This window comes from Ambystoma mexicanum, chromosome 5p (assembly GCF_040938575.1).
Source record: "Ambystoma mexicanum isolate Mex_15411 chromosome 5p, UKY_AmexF1_1, whole genome shotgun sequence".
Taxonomy (NCBI): domain Eukaryota; kingdom Metazoa; phylum Chordata; class Amphibia; order Caudata; family Ambystomatidae; genus Ambystoma; species Ambystoma mexicanum.
Window position 1 is genome coordinate 1360844954 of NC_090930.1, and position 26782 is coordinate 1360871735.

The window sequence follows — 26782 nt, forward strand, 5'->3', positions numbered from 1 at the left end:
CATGTGCAGATGATGCTGAACACTTGGTGTGCAATGAGATCAGCCGAGCCTCTATAAAGAATGTGCCGCTGAGCGAGCGCCATCTTAAAAGGTGTTAAAACCTGAGTACTGCAAAGAAATACCTCGCTCACTTCCGAAAGTACGCACAAGTGGAGGCAATAGAACGTGGGGAGGGGTGCTGTACATTGCACAATGTATAACTCTGAGGGCTGAGAATGAGTAAGTAAATGTATATGTATATATTTATGCACTGGGCCGATCAGAATACATTTAAAAATGTTCTGCACAATAATCAGTGTCACAGGGGTTTGAAATACATTACACGGTACTGTAGTTATGGTTAAGTTGCTCAACTCATAAGAAGAGCATTTTTTGGGCAGCTTATAACTTTGGTTCAATTCTATTGCTGTGGTTGTGGCCATAGGCCATGCCCCCAAGAATCTGGACACTGCCACGGCCATAGTTATATGTGCATAGTCATTACAGTTACTCTTGGGGGAGTTTACAGTATTTATAATGTGGTGGAACAATATAATTGAAGCGTATATGGTATTTATAATCGCACCACAATTGAGTATACTGCTTATGGAATCTGTGGGTTGTTTCTTTGTGAGAAAAAAGTACAATACTGGGAGTGGATACTTAGTTAAATATGGTAAGAAGTCTAGAATCTATGGATCTTTTTCTTTGAAAAAAACAGTATAATGTATTAAACAAGATACTTTAAAATCTTTAATTGGATACAATTGTACATATAGATTTATTTTTTTGATCCTCATAAAAAGTATGTACTATGTTTGGTACAACATTTGTGCATGGTACACTGTTGTTGTATTAACATGAAGTAATCATTGGGTAAAAACATCCATGGTGGATTAAAAAAACCTACTGTATTTACATAAAGTTTGTGCCATTTACATGCTTTAAAAGCATATGCATGTTGCATACGCATGTTACAGAATTTCAACCCACCATCTGGCAGTCCGAATCATTTGGGCTCATCATGATCCGACCTTGGCTAAACAATCGAACACTCAAATAGCCATAAGTAATACGTACTGGAACCCACAAGCGATCGAGGACAAAACATTTCTGTGGATGATAGAAAAAGAAATCGACTCCATCTAGGTAGACAAACAGATCGCTCACATCATCATCTGCGGCAACCTCAATGCTAAATGCAAGGCAAACAAGCTGTCTGCTCAGCAGAATAGACAAAAGACCACATCTGAGAAAAGAGGCACGCTCTGGAACGAACTGATGACCTCGCGAGGCTTTCACAACATCGATCTGGTGTTCCCCGACACAGGAAGATACCCCACCTGGGAGAGAGACAATCTAAAGGGAACAATAGACTACATCTTTTTTTCTGACGCAACAATGAAACTAATAACAATTTTCGAAGTAATTTGAAATCAGCGAGTGATCACAATGTTTTAAGAGCTATATGGAACTCCATCTCACCCACCAATCCAACAATGAAGGAAAACAACGAGCATAACGCACAGGGCAACCGACTGAGAATGACCGCCGCTAGAGTCGAACTGACACTGAGCTATCAATCCCAAGTCAGTGCTAAAGATTGCCCAACAGCGGACATCGATTACCAACCACTCTTAAGTCCCTACAAAGAAATGCCACGAAGCAATACCCTCTCACAACATAGAGGCATTCATCAGTATGACAAACAAGTGGTCATCCAGCGCGCCGCCGTAAGACAACTAAAGAGAAAAGCCATAATTCTCAAAACACCCGCACTACAGCTCCAACTAACAACAGAAACCAAAAAATACAAAGCCTGGATAAAACACCATCGAGCTCTTCTCTACCAGAACGACTCAGAGGAAATGTTTAAAAAAGGGGCGGGCAAAAACGCCAGAGAATTCTGGGCTCTCATGAAACCACCAGCAGAGCACAGAGAAACCGAACGATGGTAACTACATTACGAGTTACTATTTCAAGCCTCCAAGTCTCCAGGCTCGATCCTCCAGGCCAACTATGATGCTTCCTGGGCAGACATTTCCAACACAGAAGATATCATCACAGTTATCAGCAAACTCTAAGCCTCGAGAGCCCCTGGCCCTGACGGAGTGACAAATGTCGATCTCAAGAATTTCCTGACAAAGTGGGCTCCCTTTATCAGCTTGGTCTTCAACAGGTGTTCAGCTCTAAGATCGATTCCTAGATCATGGACTTCGTCGACAGTGGTACCTATTTACAAAAAAAGCGACAGATCTGACCCAAGTAACTACAGTCCAATTGCCCTCTTGGACATCATCGGCAAAATATTTGGGATGCTCCTACTGAAGAAATTCCAATCTTGGGAAACAACAGCCCCCTGCGCTGACCCCCTCCAAGCTGGCTTAAAAAAAAACTCATCGACAAAAGTCAACATAATGCTGTTAAGCATTGCCGAAAGCAATGCTTAACAGCTCCTCCAGACTCTTCCTGGCGTTCATAGACTTGACACAAGCTTTTGACCTAGTCGACCAAGATCTGCTATGGTCAAAGCTTCAATCCTGGAACTGCCCTGCAAACATCCTCGCCCCAATCAGAGCTCTCCACACGGCTACAATCATGAGAGTAAAACTCAACAGAAAAGGCCTACTCTCTGCAGAGATACCTACATGCAGAGGAGTCATGCAAGGCTGTCCCCTCGCCCCAGCGCTATTTGTGGCCTTTCTGGGAGACTACAAAGACGCGTGCCCCAACATCAGAGCTTTCCCTCCAAAAAATAGGGGGAACCCTCGTGTCGTACCTAATGTACGCAGACGACATCACATTGTTAGACCAAACTCAGATTGGCCTTCAGGGACAATTGAACCATCTGTCAGACTACATTAGCAAATAGAACCTGGAGTTAAACAAGACCAAAACAAAGATCCTGATCTTGGAGAAGAAAGCGAAAAGAAAAAGCACTTTTAAATGGAATCTCGAAAAAAGGTACAGATCGAAACAGTGCCCAATATCAGATACCTAGGCGTTATCATCGACAGCTCACCAACAGAAGTGAGCATGCAAAAGCATCTCTGGGCAAAAACTCTATCTTTAACGACAAAGGCACGCATACAAGAAAAGAAATGTGGACGCTTCTCCCTAATTCCAACTCTAAAGTTTTACAAGGCAAAACTCATCCGAGCTTTAAAATACGGCGGTGAAGCCATGCCCACAATTCCGGTAACACTTTGGCAAAAAGTGGAGGTTTTTTTTGGAGATCAGTGTTAAACCTGCCCAAGTCAAATTCGATGGCAGTAATCAGGAGAGAACTTGGCCTCGCTTCCCTTAAAGCCACTGCTGATTTCAACAGTATCTCCCTATTCAGGAAAACGATACTGCCCCAAGGCCCACCACTATACAAACTGATCAACTCAGAAAGGAAAGCAGGCAGCTGTAAAATGTTAAAAAAAATGGGCAACAAAGATCAGCCAACAGCTCTACCAAATCGCTTGCACCGAGGACAACCTAATTGCAAATCCATGCAAAATAAAGAGAAAACTAGCAGTGCTAGACTGGATCTCCACACTAGAAAAAGCAAATGAAAATAAAGTCCTGGCTCATCCGCCAGTCCAGTCAACGAAACTGAACGAAGTACCTCAATTCCTCAAAAGATTCCCAAACAGACCTCTATGCCAAATCTTCTTGAGAGCTTGATTAAACCTTCTTCGCACAAATTAAATTCTCCACATTAGAGGCCAATCCAATTCAAAGATATGCAGACTCTGCAAAATAAGCGACCAAATCGAATCAGTCTGCCACCTTTTAATGAATTGCAAGGAAATTACTGAAATCAGACTAGCATATCTATGACCGGTACTAGCAGAGTACACCATCTTAGAAGAAGAGGAGTGGTGGCTTCGACTAATGAGCGGTTCCCAAACTTCCTGGACAATAGCTGCGCCCAAGATCCTCCAAACAGCCCTGGAAGAATGCAACAAACTCTAAACTGCTGAATCGAGCAGGGCTGTTCTCAAAGACGGAATAAGACTCACCTTCAAAACACCGACCTTGTAAAATACTCATGTAGATAAACACAAGTAAAATAAAAAATAAAAAAAGAAGGGTATGTTTAAAGTAGTTAGATACATGTTAGCATATTCTAACTCTATTGGATTTTAAAAGTACTATTGTAGTATTATGGATGTATTTTGTAAGTATAAGTATGATGGCATGTTTGAGTATGTTGTAATGAAGGGTATGTTTAAAGTAGTTAGATACCCGTTGGCGTATTCTAACTCTATTGGATTTTGCAAGTACTATTGTAGTAGTATGGATGTACAGTGCAAGAATAACCGCGATGGCACATTTGAAGTGTATTATAATGAATCAGATGTTTAAAGTAGTTAGATACCCGTTGGAATATTCTAACTGTGCAGTGCACTAGACTTTAGTGAGTACATTTGGGTTGCAAGAATATTAGGTAGGCATTTGTTAGATTTGCTGGTAACCACTGTTTTGGAGTAACAGCAGTGTTATTACATTCAAACCAACCACTTCTTTTTTGACCCATGCAGTATAGCGGCCTGAAATGGTTGTGGCAGCAGTGTGGTTGATTACGCCTAGTGTTGTGAAGGTTTTCTTGCCAAGAGATACTTGGCCGTGTGTAAAGCGAGTGAGCTTACAGTAATTTTTGACACCATCTGCACTGTACCTTGGAAGTATTAGTATGACATATTGTACATGTGAGTTTATTTGGATGCTGGAGTGATTGATTGCAAAAAGAGCTTAATATGCTATAATTTGTATTCTGCAGAAGCTTGTGAAATGGTATGGATTTACAATTTGGTACGGATACATAGACAAATAGTTCATTAGGGATGTGTTCTAGTGAAACATGGTTGCAGAGAGTGCATGTATGATTCCACGTGTATGACATCTGGAAGATTTCATTTATAGGGATTTTTTGGTTTCTAGCACTTGTAGTAAGTACATTAGGAATTTTAAGTGGATCTTCCTGTATGTTTATGGTGAATGTTACCATTGCTGCACAGTAGTCCAATTCTTGCCTAATACCTGAGACACTGTAGGTGTTGTCAGGATTATTTCTGGCCTTTCTATGAAGGACGAGCATTTGCAAACACAACTGGTCCGTGCTGCTTAAGTAAATGTTGTGACTAATTGGTGGCAATTGGAAGAGAACATTTATAGCTACATTTGCATAGCAATTTACTTCAGTTGTGTTGCTGAATTTAAATGGACCAGAGTGTATTGCCTTGTATCCTTTGATGGGCCTGCAGTTATTTTTTTAGAAGAGCATTTGTCTCTTTGTCTTTTGATGGATTTGCAGTTGTTTTTCGACTTGAGAGTTTTGTGCTTCTATTATTTGATTATTTCTTTTTAAAGGTTTTGTATTTTGAGGTACAGAGTACATAGCTAGATGGGGTTGTACATTGCACATAGCCTGTTGTATTCTAGAATGCAACGAATGTCAGCATTGACTTTGTTTGCATCAAAGTTAACTTGTAATAGACCATGGAGTGTACAGAGATGTGAAAGTGCTACTTAACTCATACCTTCTTTGAAGACTGTACTGCCAATGCCAATCAGTCTGCGATCTAGTTAGACCTTGCGTTTTGTGAATAGTGACAGCATATGAAAGAGATAGAATTGTTCTCAGACATGTCTTAGAAACAAGGAAACGCGCTATTGTGCAGCCTATTCTTTTAAGTTCTGCAAGTTTGTCAAAGTGGATGTTGACAAACTAAATGTCGTAATGTAGATATGTTTGGAATCCAACAACTGTACGAATTGCTCCATTGACTAAACATTGTTCTACATCAAGGTTACGTTTTAGAATTACTCTATACTTTAGACACAGAGTTAACAGTTTTTCTAATCGAGCTGTGTTGGAGGTACATTTTTCTAAGCTATTTAGTCGTGCTGTTGCTTGTTGACACATAAGGAGTGTCATGCCATGCACTTCTAGTTTGTCTGTGGAGCTGATATGCAATATGGGTTGCATTTCTTTTTTCAACATTGTATCGTTGAATCGGCTACAGCTTGCAAGGGTTGGCACTAAGCACATGCATTTTACATTTTGTTGAGTTAATATTTCCATGACATCAGGGGCAGATTTCTCTTGTCCATATAGCTCCTGGATAACTCTAGTTTTGAAGATGGATTTTGCCTCTTTAGTTAGCAGACCAGTTCCAATGCTTTTTAAAAAGTTAGCATAGATTAGATCTGCAGACTGACGCATGTTTTGAGTTAGTTCTCTGTAGCAAAATGTTGCCAGAGATGTACATTTCCAATGTTGCTGAGTGTATTACGGCATTGTTTGTGTCCTGATGTTTTGAAAATAGGTTGGCCTTTTACTGGTGTTCACTTTAACAATAACATGTTTTCCTCCAAACAGTTCTTCACAGTCGATTTCAACGACTTCTTACATTCAGAGATGAATTAAAGCAAGCATGAGGCTGGAAACCATGCTTACTTCATCAACCGGGAGGACTTTCATGTGTTTCGGAATTCTGCATACTTCAGTAGCAGCTTCTGCTGATAATTTCTAGTATTGCTGTTTGTTACGTCTTGTTAAGTCTTGTAGAAATGTGCTGATTGTTTTAATTAAGAGCGTTTTGCCAGAACTAGCTTCACCACTTACATACAGGAGCAGAGGTTTACAATTTTTACAGCTACAAGTTTTAGTTGGATGTTTAAAACCATGTTCAATTTCTTCAGTGACTAGATAAATGGTGAGCTGTTCATTGAGCTGTGATTTGAGCACTGACAAGTCTTCTTCAGATTGTTTCGATTGATACATGGTATTTTCTACCTCAGTCATGGTTATTTCTGCTTCATTTAGAAGAACAAGTTACTTACCAACTGTAACGTTCATTCGATTGTATGTTCCTCCTACGTATTCCTCATCTTACATATATCCTTACCTTCCGCTTTGCTGCTTGGGACATTTTTTCTCTCTTCACCAGAGGGCGCTCCACTCGAGGCGGCGGCGTCGATGTCGATGTCCCTCAGCGGCATCCCTTGAGCATCAACGTCATCCATTGTATAAATGCCTCGAGCGCGCCTGTTGGCTTCAGTTCTGTTTTTTTGTGTATCAGAGCCTATGGATTATAGTTAAAGGCATGACTCTTTTGACCCAAGCCTTAAAAGAAATTAGAGTGTACAACACTTAAACTGTACTGCGGGGTAGGATGGGAGGGTCAATGAGGAATACGTGGGAGGAACATCCAATCGAAAGAACGTTACAGTTGGTAAGTAACTTGTTCTTCAAATGGATTGTGTCCTCCTACGTATTCCTCATCTTAGATAGACTCCCAAAGCAGTTTTGTATTGGAGGTGGGAGTTCAGACATTTTTTAGTCATGTACTGAATGGAGTACTGATTTAGCAAATAGACCTCCTTGAGAGGTAATTGAGTCTAGAGCATAATGTTTTATGAAAATATGCATGGATGACCATGTGGCTGCTGCACAAATATCTTGTACAGGGACACCCCTTTGAAGTGCTGTTGAAGTTGCCATGCCCCTGGTTGAATGAGCTCTCAATCCCTCAGGGGGATCTTTCCCAGCCAGCCTATAACACTCAGTTATGGCTAAGATTATCCATCTTGATAATGTTTGTTTGGTTACAGACAGTCCTAATTTACGGCCAGTGTATCCCACAAACAGTTGGTCACACTGACGTATCTTTGACAATCTTGAAATATAAAAGCTAAGAGTCCTTCTAGGATCTAATCTATGTAGTCTTTCCTCTTCCTTACTTGTGTGAGGAGGAGGGTAGAAAGTAGGTAGTATTATTTTCTGTGACAGGTGAAAGTCTGAGACGATCTTTGGTAAGAAGGAAGGTTTCACCCTAAGGATAAGGAACAAGTTACTTACCTGTAACTGTTGTTCTCCAGCATGGGTCTGGCATGGATTCACATGCTCATGAATATTCCCCGTGGTCAGGCTGGGAATCCTCGGTAAAGAAAAAATCAGTATCAGTTTCGTTTCTGATCTGTCTTTCTTAGTAGTAACCAATCACTGGTCTCTGGGTCATACCGCCGTGGTAGCAGCGATCGCTCTGGTCGAATGGGTTCTCGGACGGCCGGGCAACCGTCGGTTTGCCAACCGATGACAGTGCATGATGCAGCCACATAGCCATCTGGAAATGGTAGGCTTCGAGAGAGCCTTCCCTTGGTTCACAGGTCCAAAGTTCACAAACAGCTGTGATGTCTTCCGAAAACTCTTTGTTCGGTCCACGTAGAACTTCAGCGCTCTAGCTACATCCAGCGAGTGCAAAGTCCTCTCGGCCGGCGACGAAGCTGACAGGAAAAAGACTGGTAACACCAACGGCTCATTGAGATGGAAGTCCGACGGCACCTTGGGCATGAAGGAGGGGTGCGTCCTCAGCACCACCCTCGTCTCGTGGAAAGTCAAGTATGAGGGCTTGCAGGAAAGGGCCTGAATCTCTCCCACGCGTTGTGCAGAGGTGATGGCCACAAGGAACGCTGTCTTCCACGACAGGAAATTCAACGGAGCCGAATGCAAGGGCTCGAATGGCGGGCCCATGAGCCTGGTCAGCACCACGTTGAGCTCCCACGCCGGGGCTGGAGCCTTCACCGGCGGGAACGATCGGAACAGTCCTTTCATAAACTCCTTCACCAGGGATGAGACCACAGGGACGACCGTCCTGCAGTTCTGGTGTATCGGGAAATCGCTGCCAAATGTATCTTGATGGAAGCATGAGCTAGTCCAGCTTTGGCCAGTGACAGTAAGTACGGTAGCACTTGAGGGGCTGTAATCCATAGAGGGTTAATCTTCTGTGCACGGCACCAGACAGAGAACCTCTTCCACTTGTGTCCGTAGCACTTGAGAGTTGAGGATGCCCTGGCCTTTGCAAGAACCTCTCTGCAGTCAGCCGGGATATCGTACCCTCCAAACTCTAGTGCTGCAGGAGTCAGGCCTGCAAATTCAGCGACTCCAGGTCGTGTTGAAGAATGGCGCCTCCTTCTCTGGAGAGAAGATCTGCGTCTGTCGACAGTTTGACTGGTGGGGACGCTGACAAGTCCAGAAGGTCCGGGAACCATATCTGTCTCGGCCACGTCGGTGCGACGAGGATCATCCAGCACCGGGATCTCTTGAGTTGGTTGATGAGCCTGAGCAGCAACAGCAAGGGAGGGAACGCATACAAGAACAGGCTGTCCCAGGTGAACGAGAAAGCATCGGCCATGCTCCTCGGCTGGGGGAACCTGCTGGTGAACCTCTGGTACTTGGAGTTCGTCGCTTTCGCGAACAGGTTGATTTGGGGTTTGTCCCATCACCGGAAGAGTTGATCCACTTGATCCTGGCATAGTTCCCACTCGTGGCATGAGCGCAGCTCCCTGCTGAGTGAGTCGGCGTCGGCGATGGTGTTTTTTATCCCTGCTAGATGAAAAGGTATCCCCTGGGCAACGGGCCAGTGCCACAGATCCTGGGCTTCCTTGGGCTCCCAGAAACAGCGCGACCCGCGACGGAACCAGGTGGGATTTGGGGAGGTTGATGAAGAATCCCAGGTCCGTGAGCAGCCGGACGGTCTTTGCTGTGTGTTCGACGGCAAGTTCCCTTGTCCCTGCTCGGATGAGCCAGTCGTCCAGGTAGGGGTAGACGTGGATCCCCTGCAGGCGCAGCCGCGCCGCCACTGGTGTTAGGCACTTGATGAACACCCTGGGCGCCGACTTCAATCCGCCCCGGAGCCTCTTTGTGACAGCTCAATGGCTCCTTTCTTGATCATCGCCCTTACCTCTAACAGCAGTTGAGGGACGTGGTTTTCCTTCCTGGCCACGGGAGGAATTTGGGGGCACTTCTTTAGAAATTCCAGAGTGTGCCCGTGGGCCAGGGCATCCAGCACCCAACGGTTGGTGGAGATGGTCTCCCACATGCTGACGAACTTCGTCAGCCGGCCTCCCACCCGGGTGCTTCGGTGGGGGCCCGACGCAATGGGCAGTTCAGTCTTGCTTGGAAGCAGCCTTGCCTCCTTGGCCTCCCTGGCGACGATGGCGAGATCCACCTGACTTGCCTCGTCCCCTGTAGGCTCCTTGCGATGAGGAGCAGGTCGCCTGACGGTAGGTCGAGGAGCCGCCGCCAAATCCTTTGGAGGCACCTTGCTTGCCTCCGGAAATCTGAAAGGGCGGCCGCCGTTGCTGCAGAACTCCCAAGGCCCGAGCCGTCTCTGTGTCAGTCTTGATGGCCTGCAGTGACTCATCCACTGTCTTTCCGAACTGATTGTTCCCGTCGAAGGGCATGTCCAAAACCTGGTGTCGGCAATGTCCGTGGCCACAGTTATGGCATGGTCCGACGCCACCTCACCCTCCTGTAGGATCACCAGGGCCTCTGCCCTCTTGTCGTCCGGGAGGAAGTCCAACAGGGGTGCGATCTTGTAACACAACTCCCTGTCATAGCGGGCCACAATCGCTAGGACGTTGGCCGCCTTAATCGTCGTCGCCACCGACGAGATGACTCGTCATCCCATGGCATCTAGTTTCTTTCCTTCGCCGTCCGGTGGGGAAGTTGAAGCCAAAGCCCCCCCTGCTTTCTTCTTGGCCACTGCCGAGACGACCAAATCCGGGGTCGTTGTGCCCTAAGGCACAAAGGGGCGCCGTCGGGGACCCGGTACTTCTTCTCGTACCAGTCCCGTTTGGCAGGCTTCGTGGACAGATTCTTCAGGAGGGCAAGACCCTCGTCCCAGATGTCATCCAGCAACAGCACCGCAAGGACCGTCTTCCTCTTGGCCTCACGCCGTTGGTAGAGGAAGCCTTCCTTCTTCTTTTCTTTTGGGCAGAGCTGAAAAAGCTCGGATGCCCTGGCAATCATTGCGTGGAAGGAGCCAATTTCGTAGGGAGGAGACGCCCAAGGAATCGGAGATGGGAGGTCAGTCCCGTTGTCGTCACCGCCGTCGTCACCCGTCCCCGTCGTGGCCGTGTCTGTTCCCATGTCATCCCTCGCGGCCGGGCTGGGAGACAAAGGCTGAGAAGGCCGTGAGGGCTGAAGGGGAGCCGGATGAATTCTCCTCCTCTTGTTTGGAGGGCTTCCCGACAGACCCAGTTGAGCTGGGTCGTCCGTCGGGGGTTGGGGCAGTCTCGTCCTTATCTCCGTGCATAAGGCTTGGATTGCCGTCAAAATGGCCTCTGAGTTGTCTTGTGGCTCGGGTTGTGACGGGCGTGCCGGGAGCGACGGTTGTTCCTCCTCCACAGGGACCTCGTCATCACCACCCTCGCTCTCGTCGCCCCCCTCGTCGGGATCCCTCCTGTGGGACCGGGCTGCTTCCAAATTCTCAGTCAGTTCCTCCTCGGAGGTTGTGTCCGTGTCCATCACAGCTACCGCCACCCCCCCATCTTTTTCCACTGGGGTCTTCACGGGGGTCTTCTCGACGGGCTTAAAAGAGGATTCCCTCCGCGGAGGCAGGGAAACTCTGGGCCCCGAGGTCGCCTCCACTGGGATAGCCACCACAGGCTTTGCCAGTGCCGCAGCGACTCCCAAAATCGAGGCCTTGGCCGGGATCAAGGCCTTCACCACCTTGGGCGTGCTTGAGGCCTCCACCTTAGGGGGAGGGTCACCGCCTCGCTCCCCTTCAGCCTGATACTTCGAGATCAACCGGGGCCTCTCCAGAAGCTTAGCCGGGTACTTGGATTTTCTCTTCCCCGAGCCAAAGCGTTGGCTCGCGGTTGATGGTGTTTGTGAAGGTGCGCCCTGCTTGACAGCCGAGGAGCCTGATCATTCGGTGTTCCCGGTGCCCGCGGACTTGCAGTGCTTTGCCTTCTGTTGGGCCCCCGTCGCCGGGGCGCCCTCACAGGACTTAGACCGCTCGGACTTCTTCTTCTTCTCCTCCTCACCTGCTGGGCTCTTGCCTTCCAGCCAGCTGGAGAGACGGGTCCGACGATCCCTCATAGTCCGATCCGACATGTTCATGCAAAATGCACAGTCCTTCTCCACGTGCGTTTTATCCTCGTGGAGGCAGTAAAGGCATTTCGAATGCTCGTCCTCCTTGAACACATTTTGTAGGTTGCATCCAAGGCAGATCCTGAACAGTTTGCCGGGAGTCGAGCTTCCCTTCTCCTGGGCCATGTTCTTCTTGTCCGCGAGGTAGGCCTCAGAAACTTCTGGAATCCTCCAAGAAGCGTAACTCGACGAAAACTTCACCCTTGAGGGGCGTAGATAAATCCAAAACAGGTCCCTGTTGATCGGAAGTAGAAACGGTTGAACTTGAGGCTCGATTAAACCGAAAAATTAGATAAATCTCTTTGAAAAAGCGCAAAACGCAGTAAAAGCTCGAGAGCTATAGCATGAGGACTCCCAACACTTGAACGTGCGGTAAAAATCTGAGGATGGCTGCCAGGGGCGGGGCGTAGGGAGAGGGCAGTCATTGGCTGGGGGCAGTATGACCCAGAGACCAGTGATTGGTTACTACTAAGAAAGACAGATCAGAAACAAAACTGATACTGATTTTTTGTTTACCGAGGATTCCCAGCCTGACGACGGGGACTATTCATGAGCATGTGAATCCATGCCAGACCCCATGCTGGAGAACTTTACCTTTATAAAAGGTGGTGTGAGGAGGACCACTAGAAAGTGCCTGCAACTCACTTACCCTGCGGGCTGATGTCAATGCAATTAGAAGTATTGTTTTCAGAGTAAGAAGCCTTAATGGACAGGAATGTAAAGGCTCAAATGGTGCACATGTCAGAAAATGTAGTACCAAGTTTAAATCCCACACAGGAACTTGAAAAGATATTGGTGGAAATACATTGTTTAAACCTTTTAAAAACTGGGTTATTAAAGGTATCTTAAAGTAAGATTCCTCTTCTGATGAGCGCTTGAAGATAGATAGTGTTAGGCAGAATCCTGTGCAGTGCCCTTAGGGACCACTACACCTGATTAAGACCACAGGTGGCAATACAGGTTTTACCTTTGGTACAAGCCTGTACTACTAAGTTATAGTGGTAGCAGTAGCAGAGCAGCCAGGCTTATCTCAAGACTATATGAGCAGTAGGAGAGATTACACAAAGGGACCACAATTACTTTGACTCAAGCAAACACTGACTCAAGGTTTCAGGTAAAAAATATAAGTACATTTATTTTTAAACCATCCGTTATAAACACAACACCTCTATTAAACTTTAAACAAAACCACACGTTAAATATACTACAACTAACCAATTCACTTTGTACAGTAAGTCTCAAGGTAAGTACCCTGTGTTTGAATGAACCAGTGTTATGAACAAAACACGATACCACGGATACGGTTGCAATCACTTTTTGACAGTTCGGTCTACTAAATAAACGCGTATTCGTGACATGAAATGCTACCGGGGCAAAAACACACTTAGCACATGAGATACCCAGAGGGATTTGGGGGCAAAAATCACAGGCAATATTTAGGTTAGGCAGACAGTATCGAGAAACACTCAGAAACAGGAGTTCAAAAGTCAAAGGGTCGGAGCCAGGTTTATGTGACAACGGAGGCCTGTGCCGAAGATCACACCGTTAGACAGTTCATGATTCTGTGTAGCCAAAAAGTACTTGATTATTGTCAATGTTCGGAAGCAAAAGTTATAAGAAGGAGGGAAGACAAGGACGAGCCTTGAGGATGAAGAAAAGGGATACACCCAGTTTCCTCGAGTAGAACACAGTACTTTATTCCCACGATGCAGCTGGTGCCCCGGCAGTTGTTCCTATTGGTTTCCTGCAGACCCACGATTCCTGGAGCTTCGTTGTGAAGGAGGACGTATGAAGGGGGTCTGCACCACAAAGGGATGAAGCTGACAGCAGAGACAACGCAAAGGTGTGCTCCTTAAAAAAAGGAGAGGCTCAGCAGGTGGCTATCCGGACCACTACAGCAGTGTGCAGCGATTTCGGCCACGGCGGAGATCTCTGGCTGAAGAAGATGAGCTGGTTATCCCCACCAGGCTCAAGGGAAGAAGACTCAGGGCTGAATCTTCTCTTAGTTGTCGAAGGGAAGATAGCTCAGGACTGCAGCAGGGCTTCACTGGGACGGGGTAGTTGCAGCAGCCGTCATTCTCTCCACTTCTCTTCGGTTCCTTGCAGTTCCGGAGGCGACTCTGACTTCTAGCCCAAGAGTCCTGCCTTTTATGCGCAAAAACCCCCATTCACCCAGCCTGGCTGTCAAGCACGCAGCAGGGGGGTTGTCCAGCTGGGACAACCACCTCAGCCAATCATGGCAAAGTGCGACTTGGGTTTCCTAGGATACCCTGTGCAGGGGGTGACTACACCCCTTCCCCACATTCAGTCTACCTAGACACCCAGGCGCCAAGAGGAGGGCTTCTTTGCAGAAGCCCGCCAAAAGACGGTGAACAAAGAAGGCAAACCTAGTTTGCCGTGCAAAGTAAAACACAAGAAGGACTTTAACAAAAAGAAATGGCGAATAAACCCAACCGTAGCCAAAAGAAAGACGATTTGGTCAAGCGGGTTTATGTTCAAGGCTAATATAATAGCCAAGAACAGTACCACGTTTATCTAATATAATTGCGGTAGAAAGGTTAGGGTAGATACCACTGCCACCAGCCAAGTCTAAATGTTAAAAGAGCAAAACAATGCTCAGGGAGGTACAGACAGAAAAGGGGTACAGATTAGCCCTTTCCAGTACTCCATGTAAGATGGGGTGTACTGGGTCTGTGGTAAAAATGACTATGTAAAGTAAATGGCAACTTTACCTTTCTCTGGGGGACAGTAGTCAGCCCAGCGAAAATGAGACAGAGGGAAGTCTAAAAGACAACCCTGGGTTACTACACTAAAGGTGCTGTGTAACCCATATAAAAACAGGGGCACTTGGAGTGGTGTGCTCCAGTGCCCAAGATCACACGATGAGTAACAACACATAGGCCAAAACACATGTAAGGGTGGAAGAAGGATGTACACTCTTACCAGGTGGAAAAAAACTCGAGAAATCCAGCAAAGCTGCTGGGTGGACTCAATGGGTGAGGGAAATTAGCCCAAGAAGGAGAATTCTCCCCAACAGATATCGCTGCTAAGTATCCTTTTATCGTACTAACCTGGAGCCCCAGATTAGCCAAATGTAACAGAAAAGATAATACTGTTGGGATATTACATTGAAAAGAGTCCACATTCTTATCCCTGCACCAGTTACTGAACTTGTTCCAACGACACCGGTACAGAGATTTAGTTGCTGGCCTTCTGACCGAAAGCAAAATCTCCATAACGTCATCCAGGAGGTCCCAATCCTTGTATCTCAACCTCTCAGAAACCATGCGTGAAGGTTGAGTATGTTGACCTCTGGATGGAGAACGTGACCTCTCTCTTGCGAAAGAAGATCTTCTCTTTTTGGAAGACGTATTGGAGGGCAGATGGACATGGACGTTCTCCTGGCCCAATCCGGGGCAATTAGGATCATGGTTTTCCTGAACTTTCTCAACCTCCTGATTACTTGAGGGATCACAGGGACTGGAGGGAACGCATACAGAAGAGGAAACTCCCACTCCACTACGAATGCGTCTCCTAGAGCTCCTCTCGAGGGAACTTCTCTTGAGCAGTACTGTTAGCACTTCCGGTTGACAATGGTCCCAAACAGATCCACTTGCAGGGTTCCCCAAAGGGCGAAGATCTCTTGAAGGACTTCCTGAGCTAGTTCCCACTCATGGGAGACTGTGTTCTGCCTGCTCAGAGCATCTGCCGCTGTGTTTTGCTCTCCTGCTAGGTAAATGGCAGACAGAGAGATCCCTTCTTGTATTGCCCAGAACCAGAGCTGCATTGTCTCTCTGCACAGTGGTCGTGACCCTACTCCTCCTCTCTTGTTGAGGTAGTACATGGCCACTGTGTTGTCCGTCATTATCAGGACATTCTTTCCCTGCACAGAGGGCAGGAAAGCCTTCAGAGCTAGTCTGATCGCCCTCAGCTCTAATAGGTTGATGTATAGTCTGGACTCCGATGGAGACCAACGACCGCTGATTGTCAATTCGTTGGTGTGAGCTCCCCACCCCGTGAGTGAGGCATCCGTTACTACTGTTATCTCCGGCCATGGTTTCCAAAAAGATTCTCCCTTGAGGATATGTTCCTTGCAAGCCCACCATTGTAGATCCTGTACTACCCTGGTTGGAACTTGTAAAAGGTCTGTCATTTCCCCTGAAAATTGGGACCATTGAGTCCTGAGGGCCCACTGAAGGGATGTCATTCTCAACCTGGCTTCTGGCACCAGAAAAATGCAGGATGCCATGAGGCCGAGAAACCTGAGAAAATCGAAGGCCGGTAGACACTGGGCATTCTGGAATTTTATTACCATCTGCAGAATGTGGTGAGCTCTCTATTCTGGAGGCCATGCTTTGCCCGAACAAGTATCCAAGACTGCTCCTATAAACTGGAGCTTCTGTGATGGTATCATGTTTGACCTTTTTAAATTCAGAGAAAACCCTAGTTTGTGAAGGAAGTGACAAGTCTTGGATAGATGATCCTGAGCTTATTCTGGGGAAAGTGCTCTGATCATCCAATCGTCCAAATAGGGGTAGACGTGAATCCCCCCTCTTCTGAGACTTGCTGCCACTACCGCCATCAACTAGGTGAAAACTCTTGGGGCGGAGGTCAACCCGAATGGCAGAACTCGAAACTGATAGTGAGAATTGCCATCACAAACCTCAGGTACTTTCTGTGCTTGAGATGTATTGGCACATGAAAGTAAGCATCCTGAAGGTCTGATGATACCAACCAGTCCTGAAGTTGGAGAGCCTGAAGGATATGAGAAAGAGTAACCATCTTGAACTTGTCCTTCCTGAGGAACTTGTTCAAGTCTCTCAAGTCCAAAATGGGTCTCAATCCTCTGTCTTTCTTTGGTATGAGGAAATATGGGGAATGCCAACCCTTGTTCCTCTCCGCTACAGGTACATGTTCTATTGCACCTTTCTGTAGCAGGGTTAAAACCTCCTGCAACAGCAGCGAGTCTAGATTTTGGTAGAGTTGTATCCCGGTGGGTGATTCTGATGTTTCTTTTGAAAAGGAAAGCAGTAACCTTGGGATACTGTTTCCAGAGCCCAAGCATCTGAGGTAATGCCCCGCCATTCCTGCAGATGTTGTGAGATTCTGCCTCCCACTGGGGTCTTGTGGATTAAAACCTCAGAGTGGTTTTGCGGCAGCTGCAGGAGCGGCTGAAGGGACAGATGCCACTGCTGGGGCAGATCTAGCCCCTTTTCCTCGTCCCCGAGGAAATCTCCTTTGTCCTCTTTGACTGGCCTGTCCCCTTCCTCTCCCAAATGAGGAGTAAAAATGAAAGGGACGACCCCTCCAGGAAGAGGAGCCTGTGTAGGGGCCTTGTTGAGGTTGTCTTATAGCGGCACTGAGTGATTTTGCCGCTGCCTTGGAGGTCTGCAGCTTTTCTAAACTTTCATCTAGCTTGCTGCCAAACAACCTCGAGCCGTCAAATGGCATATTAAGAAGTCTAGATTGTACATCTGGTGCAAAACCTGACTTCCTTAGCCATGCAAATCTGCATAGCACTGCGCTAGATGCCATGGAGCTGCTGATACTGTCAGCTGTGTCCAAACCTGCTTGAAGGCATTCCCCCAAAGCCTCCTTGCCATCCTTTACTATGGATAGGAACCCATCACGTTCCTCTCCTTCTGGGATGTGTTGAGCTGCCGCTGACATGCAGTCCCACAGGGTATATGTAAATCTCGCCAGAGTGCAAGATACATTTGTTGATTTTAGAGCCATGCTCCCTGGTGTAAATACCTTTTTAGACCATGCATCAATCTTTTTATCATCCCTATCAGGGGGAATTGTAGGGTATGCAGCATTTATAGTTGATGTGGCTGCTTGAACTACCAGACTTTCTGGAGATGGGTGCTTACTTAAGTATTCTGGATCAGAATTACAGGGTCTATATTTTGCAACATATTTTTTATTTACTGCTGGAATGGTTTCAGGTCTTTCCCAAGCAGTATTTACTCTCCTTTGTAAGGCAATGTGAAAGGGAAGTATGGGGTCTGGCTGAGGTCCTCCTGATAGGATATCCGTCATGTAAGCATCCTGGTATACAGGTGAGTTTCTACCCCATCCCATAAACTCTAACTCTATTCATTAGTTTTCTATGACCTAAATCAGCATGTTCTGCTGGATCAGGTTTTTCAAACTTGTATTCAGGGGACGTTTCTAGTCCACTTGCAGATTGTAAACACTCATAAAGGTCTTGCATTTTAGATTGAGGATTAATTAATTCCTCAGGGACTTGCCTTGTACCATATTTTACCCCTGCAGATGAAACCTCTTGTTCATCTTCTTCTTCTTCTTCATCCTCCTCATTTCCTGACGACATTCCTCCATATATAGATGACATGGTTTGGAACAAATCATGTCTACTTTCTGGGTGAAATACCTTTTCAGGTATAGGTTTTAACATTGGTGTTGATTTCACCACTGTGACGGGTGTCGACGTCGACAGAAGCGTCAATGGCGTCGATGTTGTGGCTATTACCTTCAATGTTGTCGAGGTATTCTTCGATGATTTCAAAGGAGCTATGAATGTCGTCGAAGGAGTTTTCGAGACCATCGACGCCGTCGAAGGAGTCTTCGAAGCCGTCGATAGTGTTCTCGATGTAACCTTTTTCGGTTGGGTCGTCGACCCCTTATACTCGACAGCCTTCGATGGAGGCTTCGGACATGTTTTCGTCGAGGACTTGATGACGTATCGAAGTCTAAGGTCCTTTTCTTAAGGTCTGCCTCCTGTTTATGCACTGGAAGGCTTTTCTTTTTAGGTGTTTGGGAACATTCCCTGGAAGACACCCTCGACAATTTCTTGTCGGATTTCCTGGTCTTAGACCTTCCCCTGTCACTTTTTTTGTGCATAGGGGCATGGTCTTCATCAGACATTTTTTCAGGGGGTCTGGGCCACATTCTCAAAAATGTTCATCATCGATTCTCTAAACGCTTGCCACTTTTTAGGGAAGTCATGCTTTGTTGGACATGTAATAACTTCCTCCGATGTAATTGAGGAAGAGGAAGAGGGAGACCGGTGTTGTCTTTTCTTCACTTTTTTGGACGAAGAAGAAGGACTTTCTCGATCTACTCCTCGACCTGGACTTTTTATGGCTTTTTGTCGAAGACTCAGCCGAGTCTTTTTTCCCTCTTGAAGAAAACTTCGAGGATTCCTCCCCCACCGCCAGTTTACCTCTTCTTTCTTTTAAGGCCTTATGGGTCATTGACTGACAGGAACCGCAGTCGTCAATTCGATTGGTCGGAACCGAGGCACCAAAGGCAATTACGATGAGGGTCGGTCAGTGACATTTTTCTCCCACACCTTTGGCATTTCTTAAAACCAGTTTTCGGTGTGGATGGGTTCTAAGAAGACGACATAATTTGTTATAACTGAAGCGCCATTTTATCTCGATCCGAAGGAAAGCTAACGGAAAAACAGAAATGAAGCCAATGGGTGCGCTCGAGGCATTTATACAACGGATGACGTCGATGCTCGACGGATGCCGCCAAGGGACATTGATGCCGCCGCCTCGAGTGGAGCGCGCTCTGGTGGCGAGAGAAAAAATGTCCGAAGCAGCAAAGCTGAAGGTAAGGATATATCTAAGATGAGGAATACGTGAGAGGACACAATCCATTCGAATGAGTGGTTCTCCAAGTAGTTCTTAGCATCCTGTAAGAGAAGGTTGGCTGCCTTCAGGGCTGTCTTTATCTAGTAGAAGTTCAATTTGTTCCTCTTGCTGGCGTTCTTTGTCCAACATTTGTTTGTATTGTTTAAAATTGACATTTGTTATACTGCTTTCATTTGTATTGAATGCAGCTTCAAATGAGTCATGGTCACCGAATCATTCTTCTTCTTTTCTCCAAAGTTTGAAAAGTTGTAGTAGGGCCATGTAATAAAGTTCAATATGTTGCATAGATTTCAATGATAACTTTTGTTGACTAATTAGGCTCGGTTTGGTACGTTTTACTAGGCTTCCTTCACATATTTGGCAGTTGTCTCGTCTGACGTGCGATTATTCTGCTATGTCGTACAGGCACAGTACTTCTGTTTGAGTAGTATGTGTCAATTAAATTGTATTATAAAATGTCCTGGCTGTTGGGATAATTTGTGGCTATTGTTTCTATCTCTTGGTAGGATTTTAGTACCCTTTTAATATTGAAGCTGGACCACGCTTTAGCCAGACAATGTTTTCAGATTTTCCATATAAGGGTGTACCTGTTAAATTGTCTGCAGCTTTGTAGCACCCACATTCTCTATGTGAGAGCATTTTTATACCAAACCTGTACCATTTTTGTTTTTGTGACAGGGTTTTGTCAGATGATATGTCTTCCCAGAGGTCTTTTAGCTCTGCCATCTCAGCTTTGGTGAGACAGGCTTTGACATATCTTGCAACTGCAGTGGAATTGTCTGCAATGTATTCTATGGCTATATTTGAATTCCAAGAGAGGGCAATGGTGGCATTGTAATCATTGATGTACTTGGATGCCTTGTCACTTTTAATGTTGTATGTGTTTTTAGGGGATTTCTCGTATACACTATGTCTAACAGAAGACATCAAGCTATTTCCTTTTGCTTTTTTGGAAACTGGCCTAGGGAAGCCAAGCGACATTTAGTATAGTGTTTACCTTTGTTTTCATATCGACATCAGCAGTATTTACAGCACTTATGTTTTTGGAAGCGTAAGATTTGTGTATGTAGGACACTATGTATGGTTTCTGAAGGAATATCACAGGTAATGTATTCTTCAATAAATTGTAAAACAGTGACATCACTGTCATGGGCAAATTTTGGATCATATTTTATACAGTCAAGTGGCACAGCGAGTAGACCGCTCGCTTTGACATCCGTGCAGAGCTTGCTAATGCAGGTTCGAATCCCGGCGGGGCCAAACTCAGCCTTTCATCCGTCCGAGGTCGATAAATGAGCACCACACACCACACCGTGGGTAATAATAAGCAGCGCTCAGATACCCGAGGGTTCGTAGCGCTATATAAATGGCAAATTATTATTATTATTATTATTATTATTATTATTATTATTATACACAAAAGCATGTGAATGTGTGGTGCTCCTCTGGATTGATGTTCCTTTCTCCGAAAGAAGTCTTATACTTCTCAGAGTGGAGGGGTAGTTGTATTGCAGATGAAGGGCAGCATGCCAATAAAGTAATGGTGAAGTACTTTGAAACATCGACATGGTCAAGTGAACATAGTTCTCCTGGTGTTTTTATATCTATTCCCTATTTATTTTGGTGTGAAATGCATAAGAAGTCATGCAAGTCATCCCATGCATATTCTGCACAACTTAAAGTAGCAAACCATGTGGTTGGGCCTAGGCTCCTTAGTGTACAAAGTACATCAGCGTGACATTGGAACCAGTATTCATTTGTACCATGTATGTTTGCCAAGAGATTTGTGATACTTAACTGCAAAACTTAATATTTGTCTTTTATCTTTTGAAGCAGTTGGGTAGCGGGCATGTTTAAGAAATTAGAGTGTGTGTACAACTCCATAACATAGAGTTACTTGTTCGCCGCCGAACAGGAGGAAAAAAATGCATTTCACATTTGGTCTGAATCTTGGGTCTTCAAAATACATTAATAAAGAACAATATTCTGATGGACTAATTTGTGTGGATCTTTCATCATATCTTCCTCCTTTTCTTGTAGGAAAGAATAGAGGAAAAGAATGTGCTTCTACACTTTTTTCCCATATGCTCATTGGGGATCCTTTGGCTTGACGCATTTGATATGTTTCTAATGCATCTTCTATGGTGTCCTTGTTATGTATTGGGTGAATTGTATGCTGGTCTAAAATGTTGGCTGCAGTAAGAGGATCTAAACATTCAAATTGGCCAGTTCATGGTGAATCTTCAATTATTTGGGCGGTTTCCCTTAAGTTTTCCTCTACGTTTATATCTCTGAAGTATTTGTTGTTTTCTTTATGATATTGTAGGGCTTGTCTAACTTTGTTTAAGTTGACTAGTTGTTGCCAAATAGTTTTGTCTTTTGTTGGTACACCATTAACTAGTACAATCAAAGATTGTTCTATTGGCCTTTGTACGCCTAGAGTTTCTACATTTTCTTTAAGATCTAATTATAAATTATAAATATACTACTTTGCCACGAATGCCTTTTAGTAAATTAGATGGAGGCAATTTGGCAGTTTTGGGATGAAGGCGTATTATAGGTTGAAATGGGTGTACGGTTTGAATTTTAATGCTCTCATACAAGTTCAGTTGTTGGAGAGCTTTTGGAGGTGGGGAGATGTCTAAGTTATTAGTGATAGACGATGGAAGGTGCTTTTGCAAGCAATTCCTGAAATGCAGGTTAATGAATGCCCTCACAGTCAAGTGTGGATGCGTACTGAGCATGAATGCATTGTTTGTAAAGTTTTGATTCTACTTTTGTCTTTTAGTTTCACATAGTGATTGGGGGATTGCCGTAAAGATTTGAAGAATTGTTGGAGTAGGTTACATATTGAGCTGCATATCCAATTGTTCACTGGACGGTTTGTTTGGACAAAAGGAACATTTTGTTGAAAATTTGTTGTGGATGTTTTTTCTATAAGAGTTTCTTTTGTCATAATGGTGTCTCCTACCACTTCATAGCCTCGACCATTATTGTCTATGGCAATTGGGTTTATTTGTTCTTGAGTATAAGCCTCTTCATTGAACAATGGTTCTGTGTTGCTTATGTGAAACCATTCACCTTCTCAGAAGTTTGAAAAAGTATTTATATTGACATTCCGCATGTATAGAAGTCCTTTTTGTAATGTATTGATTAATTTAGTGAGTGGTTTTATTCTGTTTAAAATTAATATAAATTATTTTTTCTTTAATAGAAATGTGCTGTCAATTAGAACTTCAAGGATTAGTTTTCTGTGGTAGCTTTTAATGCTAGATAGTTTCTTTTTAGCTTTCTTTGGAGATTGTTAAGAACTCTACGATGGAAAATTCTTTGTAAAATTGATTTTCTGGAATGTTTTACTGTGGCTACCTTAACATTGGTAGGTATAGTGTTAGGTTAATTTCTTTTTGTTTGTACATCTTATTTTATTACTTTGAATTTTTGCAAGAAGGGGCTCACTTATTTTAGTGGTGGGTGGTGTACTTTAGTTGTGAGAGGTTACTAGCTGTTCTGTTTTAATGTTTTCTATACATTTCTTAAGAGGTGGATGACTATATGGCTTCTTCTTATTTTTATCTGTTCTATTTTTCTTTGTCTTCTACAGAGTTTGTTTTTTAGTAGGCCTTTGTTCTGTATGTTGGGGAAAAAAGACAGTTTGTGCTTCAAAGGTGTTGAATTGTTATGCATGTATCATGCATAGGTGCATGGGTGTTATTGTACAGATTAATAGAGTGATGTGCAATTGTGTAGTGGGATGATAGGTGTGGTTGGGAAGGTTGTAATGGGTTTGGGTAAATATGACATTGCAATTGGGTGGTGTTGTATACAATAAGTATATTTATGTGATGGTGAATGAGTACTAATGTATTGATAGTAGAATGTGTTGAGCAATACTGGTGTTATTAAGCAAGAGAGTGGTGGTTTCATTTAATAACAAGGAATATTATGAAGTGTTGAGGAAGACAGTGGTTGCCGTAATGGTGTTATTTAGTGGATAGGTATGAGGGTTGTGTGTGTGCAATTGAAAAAGGGTGAGGAAGCGTGTGTATGTGTGCTAATGTGTGTTAGTAATTTGAAATTCAATGAGTGTTAAAGTTGTTGGGTTGGAATTGAGGACTTTACATGGATAGGAGTATGGAAGAATAAACAAATTAAATTGTGGTATATAAGTTGATGACAGATGGATGTGTTATTAGGCAGTAGAGAATTGGTGGTGTATTGACCAAAGAGCAATGTTCAGATAGGAATAGAACGAGTGTGACTGCTGCAATAGAATGAGTAAGAGTGAAATACAATATTGTTGAGTAGAAAAGAATATGTTAAGCTAATATATAGTGAAAGTACATTGTTACAATTAGGAAGATATACATGCTATATTAATGTACTTTGTAGGATGTGAAGAGTTGTCTTTTTTCGGTAGCTGTCTTCAGCAATCTTAATTTTTCCTGTAATTATAAAAGACGGATAATGGGTATCTGTGGTAATGGTGAAGTACTTTTAGTAAGAGAGGTTATTTATGAAGGTAGGAGGAGTTGTTGGGAAAAGGAGTTAATCAATGTGTGTTATGGGTGGTGTGGTAAAGTTGTTCGAACAATTGTTGGTGTTTGTGTGGTGCAATATATTTGTAATGTGTTGCAGTGTTTTTTAAGAATAGGGAAACTGTGGCCTATTGGTAATACAATGGCAGATTGTTGTGGCAGCAGCAGTGTTTGGCGTCTTATAGTAGAGGTTGGGAAAGAACAGTACTTTATATGTAAGGTGAAGTGTTGTATATGGATAATTTGGCAGTATACACATATGTGTGATCAGGTGGAGAATGGTGGTAATATAAGGGATGTAATGAGAGAGGTTGGAAAGTGTGATATTTAAATGGAATGAAAAATGGAACATGGTACATTTTCATGAAAGTTAAAAAATGCATATGTGCATTTATAGCAGCATTTTGTGTATCTTTTTTCTAAAAGAAAGGAAAAGCAGATGGAAATGATTTATATAACATCGAAGGCTGTGGTCAAACTGCTCCCCCCTTCAGAGTGCTGTGTCGCAGTACATGCAGAGAACTGTTGTCCTATAGAGATTAGGTTCAACAGCCTCTTGTATGGCTTGCGAGGTAGCAGGAGGATTCCTCTGCTCCAGAGCAGTAGATTGTGTGGTGGCAGGAGCAGTTGAGGAAGATGGGGTGGGTCCATTCAGAGGAACCGTCTGTGGACCTTTCTCCTGTCCTCACATTTGGGAGTTTAAAAGAGGCCTTGGAAAGTTGTGAAAAGTTGAAACTAAGAATTACACTAGGTGCTCTGGAAGGGTAAACTTTCAACTTCAAACTTCCTAGATTGGACGAAAATGCAGTTTGAAAATGTCTGTGAAGCACGAACACTGATCACGGACAAGACATCATGCCATACGGGCACGATCACATGATGGCGTCCATGGATGTCTGCGATGCCGTCAGATGAAAAAACGGCATAAAATGTTGATAGAAGTGTTAAGAATGTTGCTAGGAGGTGAAGAATGGCAAAGTTTTATCTTAAAACTTCCTAGATTGGCTGAAAATACAGCTTTAAAAGAGTCCAGACACCGATGGTGGACACTGCATTACACCGCACGCACACATGATATTGTCCGGTGATGTCCGCAATGCCGGAGCAACGTCCGCGGACCAAAGCTGGTGAGTGCATGCAAGTAACGTTCGCGATCTGGCGTGTCCATCCACGGACTAATTAAAAGTGAGTCACGGTGGCTGGACATGTTCGGACAAGGCGTGAAGTCTGCAAAAGCTAGCCATGCATATGCAGACACAGACATTCGTATATATTTGTGTTTGAATTTTCTTTTTTTAATGATACAATAATATACAAGATATAAATAGTATAAACAATAATTTAATTTACAAAAGGGATGGGGTATCGCAATGAGAAAAATAAATGGGAGTATATGCAGTTCAATAAAGTCATCATCAGTGGAGTCCCTCCGGGCTACTGTAGCTACCCAGGGGAAATGGACCACAACCACCTTTGAGGATCTATTTATAGGTCACCCACCGGCAGCAAAACTGGCATCACTATACAAGGTACTGAATTCCAAGAGGTTTAAGGCCCCACACGGATATATGTCTAAGTGGGAGGAGGATGTGACCAGCTCCATAGACGACCTAACCTGGTACAATTTCTGGACAAGGATGGGCAAAGCATCTCAGGCGTTTCACCTTAAGCAAAACGGTCTTAAAATATTGAGTAGGTGGTATCTGACCCCAGAACAGCTCTACAAAATGAACCTGCAGCTCTCCCCCCAGTGCTGGCGTTGCGGATCTTCCCTGGGCTCCTTTATTCACATGTGGTGGAGTTGCCCTCAGATTCAGGGGTTCTGGCAAAAGGTCGTCGCCCAGATTAAGGAGATTTGTGGGTTCAAACTTGAGCTTGATCCGAAGGTGATGCTGTTGGGTAACGAGGATTCTCAGGGTCATTATAAGCTGGCGGCCAAGGGATCACGTTTGGTCACCCATTTCTTGGCAGCGGCAAGACTGGTTATAGCAAAACATTGGAAGAGTAAGGATGGGCCGGACATTAGGGAATGGTGGCCGAGGGTTTGATATGTGCCCGCCATGAGCAAGATTGACGGGGCAATGCAGGGGCGAATGCCGCAATATCTTGTAGATTGGGCTCCTTTAATTGAATATGTTAGTGGCCACGACAACCCGGACATCCATCACAAACGCCATGATATGTCATCATTTTCGTTGCTATAGGCCATGGAATAAGACTTGAGTCACGTGCAGAGAACACCGGACCTCGCCAAATCAACAACTAAAGGCGCCTCAGGCACACATGGAAGTAGCTGAGGTTTGCTGCACCACACTGTGAATTTTGATTTTCATTGTAATGTTGATTTTGGGTTGGTTTGTTTTTCATTTTCATTTCGGTTTATTCCTCTTACAGTTTGAATGAACGATGCACAACCAAGTTTTCTGGCACATGGTATTTTAGCATAACTTTGAGCTAGTATGGAGCGCCATGCAGGAAATGTAGCACCTGTCGTTGAATGGAGTGGAAATGTATGGCATTGGTCATTGGGTTGTGAGGTCAATATGTTTAATAAAGTTTAAATTGCAAAACTTTTTTGCATCAAATGTATATAAAAATGTTTGCGGTGTCATCAAATTTATTGAGGTTCTTATCAAATGTATTTTAAATGTTTACATTTATTGGGGTTCTTATCAAATGTATATCAAATTTATATAAAAATGTGGGGA

At 44.4% G+C, this 26782-nt stretch overlaps 1 protein-coding gene across 1 annotated transcript in view; it reads right to left on the reverse strand.

The window, feature by feature from the left end:
- Window positions 1-26782, reverse strand: part of DNAH5 (dynein axonemal heavy chain 5) — a 4235244-nt gene that overhangs the window by 950992 nt on the left and 3257470 nt on the right. The gene's annotated exons all lie outside the window — the stretch shown is intronic.